Raw genomic sequence first — 3,881 nt, forward strand, 5'->3', positions numbered from 1 at the left:
TTTTTTCAATTTTAGAGGGTAATGTCTTCGACTAGATACGATTTGTGATCTTTTGACGTATCGTTGAAAGAAATCCGTTCGATGAAAAGCTGAGAAAAAGAGGTAACAGACACAAAAAAAAAACACATAGTAAAACCAATACCTTCTCAGGTTCGCATCGAAGCTAAAAAATCACTTTATTATTATTTATCAATCTGTTATATATTTAGGAACTGTAACCAAATGAAAATAAAACAATGTGAATTTATAAATTGCAAATCCTCTTTAATTTTATGAAGTTTTTTGTAAATTAATTGTTTATTACTTAGTTAGATATCAATAAAAATACTAAATGCACGATAAAGTTCTAATAACATAATTGTGATTAAATTAATTTGATATAACTAATGAAAGTTTACAATTCCATATTTTGCATATATTCTCTAAATATGTATTATTTTTAAAATATTGAACTGTTTTTCGAGATGTTAGCTACAACTTGTCTAAGATACTTTTAAAATGTTTATTGAATACCTATTTAAATACAGCAGGCTAAATGTATTCAGAATACGTATTCAAATACTAAAATAAAGAGTTTTTTTGATTTTCTCAACATTTTCATTACTCATTTTTTCTTACAGAATTTATATAAGTATTAATAAAATGATATAAAATTACGATTATTACTATGAAAAGTTTATAAAAAAAATAATGAAACTATGTCTACGAATGAATGTTTTTTTATGCGTACTTTTAATGATAAAAGTGCATAATTCATTGATATTTTTTTTCAAAAATATATTGTTAAGGAAATTTTGGTTAAGATTTTCTTAATTGCCTATGGTATAAAATTCTTAAATAAGACTCTAAACGCATGTTACATTAAAAAGTATTTTATATTCTAAATACAAATACGTTCAAAAAGTATTCTTTTGATTACTAGTATTTCAATAGTTTTATAAGTTTACAACTTGTTGAATAACAAGTTGGCCATCCTTTGTTCTTTTCATATACTTATAATTTGTGACCAATTGTTAAAATTTAAAAAATAATTATTGGATGACCATTATAAAAGCTGCATAAGCTCAATTAATATTTTTGGGGTGAGTTTTATGAAATCATAACTGTGCATAGTTAAAAAACTAAGTACAAAATTTGATGATAATTTTTTATTGAGAAATCACTTAGAATCTAGTACTGGTACACAAAATTAAAAATGGATAGTCTGCCCCTTTATTTTCAAAACTAATACTACATATAGTAAATGAATATATATTATAACCACTGAATATTTCTCAATACTCAATGGTAGATCAAAAGTTGAGGGTTAATTAATGATAAAATATTTACACAAAATTAAACATTGAATATGTGCATTATAAAATTAAAACAAATAAATAATATCTTCAATCCTAAACTTAAGTTTCTGACCCCTTAGATACTATTAAAATTGTGTTTTAGATTTATAAACATTTAAGGTCTAAATTCATGTGGGCCCCTCAAATAATGCGTTACAGTAGTTTATAGGTAATCCAAATGACCATAGAAAAACTAAAAGTTCTAAAGCCAAAAATAACTAAATAAGCAATAAAAGGTAAAATAAATTTTTTTTACATTTATTCTATATTAATAACATATATATCATCAAAATTATTGAATTAAAAATGTAACAATAAAAATATTTTACATGGTATACTACCGTAACATTTTAAATAAGCTAATTTATAAAGAATTATTATAAGTATTAAGTTACACAAATTTGAATATTATAATAGAATGAAAAATTTTAATTTAATCAAACAAATATTTTGGTAAAGTATTTCTATTGGGAAAACTTTTTTGGGTACCTTTTTGTTGCACTGTAATAGAAGCTATTGTACATGCTCTCTTAATTTTTTCATACAAATCTAAATTTGGCTTATGGACAATAAAATATGCTAAAGCTCCTATAAAGGCATCTCCAGCACCCTGAAATTAAATTTCATTTCAATAATTGAAAGGTATTATTTAATAATTTAACATAGGTGGAAGTAAAGTATTCATTGGTGCTTATTGACTTTTTTAAAAAAAATATATATATACATAGTATTTATATTACGTGATGTAAATTTACATTTATATTTTATAGTTGGGTTGTCTGATCTAGACATAAATTAACTGTAACAATAGTAAAAGTTGAATATAAATATTTTTCAAATTAACCTCAGCCAAATGAATTATAGCTAAAGTATATAGGGTAAACTACAATTATTTATTACTCTATAGATTTAAAACATACATAATAACCTACATGTTATATAACACATTAAACAGCTATCTAAAAAATAAAATGATAAGTTGATAACAAATCCTAAACTACAGTAATAAATGAAAATTAGTAATTAACTAATTTACCACCAGACTAAGAAAGGAGGGTTTGTAATGTATACAGACAGCTCCAAGAAATTAGGAAAGGTTATAGCATTTGAGGATTAAAACCATAAATATCAGCATGTCAATGGAAACAATACCCTCTGTGTTTTAAGTAGAGATAATGGCAATACTAGGAGAAGCCCAGAACCTATTAGTATTCAAGAAAAGTTACATAATTATCCTAAGTAATAGTCAAGCTGCTCTGAAGACACTTAGTAATAACCAGGTGAATTCAAGGCTAGTCCTTGAATGCAGGGAAACTTTAGAATCACTAGCAAAATTTAATAAATTTACAATGGGATAGGTATCAGGACACAGTGTTGTGACTGGTAATTTAAAAGCAGACTTTCTAGCAAGGAAAGGTGCAGAAAACACCTATGTTGTACCAGAACAAGTGGTAAGACTCACAGAGCAACCCTTCAAAGTACTACCCAGATTCTCTACTGGTGTAGAGAACACAAGAAAATATGGTATTATCAAGTTACTGAGGGATTTTAATAACATGATTAGATATCAAATGTGTACTTTTACTGGACTACTAATAGGACATGGTCATCTGCTTAAATATTTCTATACAATGGAAGTGATAGAATCACCACTGTGCAGAAAGTGTCGAAAAGAAGAGGAAGATTCATTTCACATTAAGTGTGAATGTTATAACTTGGCCACATTAATATCTAAACATTTGGAAAAATCTTTTCCTAGAAAAGAAGATATCAAAAACCTAAAACACAAAAAAATATTTAAGTTTGCTAGAGAGACAGGACTCTTTGAATACATAAAGGTGCGGCCTAGAAGGACATCCTGCATTTAGTCTTAGGTATTCAACAATAGCAACATAACTTCAGTGTAAACATTTATGTGAAGAAACTAAATTTATATAATTCGGTAGGAGGTGTACACAATGGACCTATAGGTCTTGCCCATTTCTATAACAACTAAAACTAAAAACTAATTAATTTTCTAATTGGATGATTTTTAATGCTCGAAAGTTTATTTACAAAATTATAGTAAAATATTTAGTAATTTTAGAGTAAAATTTAAAAAAAAACAATATTTTAGTTCCACCATTATTATTGAATAATTTACGAGTTGAACTTGCAGTAGTATCAATAGGGTTAGTAACTTTTGGTGAATGGACCCATTGAGGTTCAGAGTTATTTTTTGAAGCAAAAACAGCACCTAATGATCCTAATGTTATGATAACAGTATTACATCCTTGTTTCAAAAGTAAAAATAAAGCTTGATTAGCTGTCTCAATACTATTAATTTTTATTATTTCATTTGTATATATTTCTGCTTCAGATTCATTAACACAAAATATATCAGCTAGTTGAAATATTTTGTTATGCAAATTTGAATACGCTGGAGCACCATTTACAATTTTACAGCCTAGAATAATTAAACATTTTAAATTAGTGTAGTAACATAAAATATAAATTCACACGCCATTAAATATAACAGCAGATATTTTAAATTATTTTAAATAA

General features: G+C 25.9%; 1 long non-coding RNA gene across 1 annotated transcript; it reads right to left on the reverse strand.

Annotated features, from left to right (window-relative positions):
- Nucleotides 1-1,574: 1,574 nt before the first annotated feature.
- Nucleotides 1,575-3,875, reverse strand: LOC126909687 (uncharacterized). Its single transcript, XR_007705084.1, has 2 exons — nucleotides 3,481-3,875; nucleotides 1,575-1,947 (listed from the first exon to the last, which is right to left on the reverse strand). It is a non-coding gene; the product is annotated as an uncharacterized LOC126909687 (long non-coding RNA).
- Nucleotides 3,876-3,881: the final 6 nt, after the last annotated feature.

Source organism: Daktulosphaira vitifoliae, unplaced genomic scaffold, assembly GCF_025091365.1.
Source record: "Daktulosphaira vitifoliae isolate Bord-2020 unplaced genomic scaffold, ASM2509136v1 Scaffold_893, whole genome shotgun sequence".
In the NCBI taxonomy this organism is placed as follows: Eukaryota; Metazoa; Arthropoda; class Insecta; order Hemiptera; family Phylloxeridae; genus Daktulosphaira; species Daktulosphaira vitifoliae.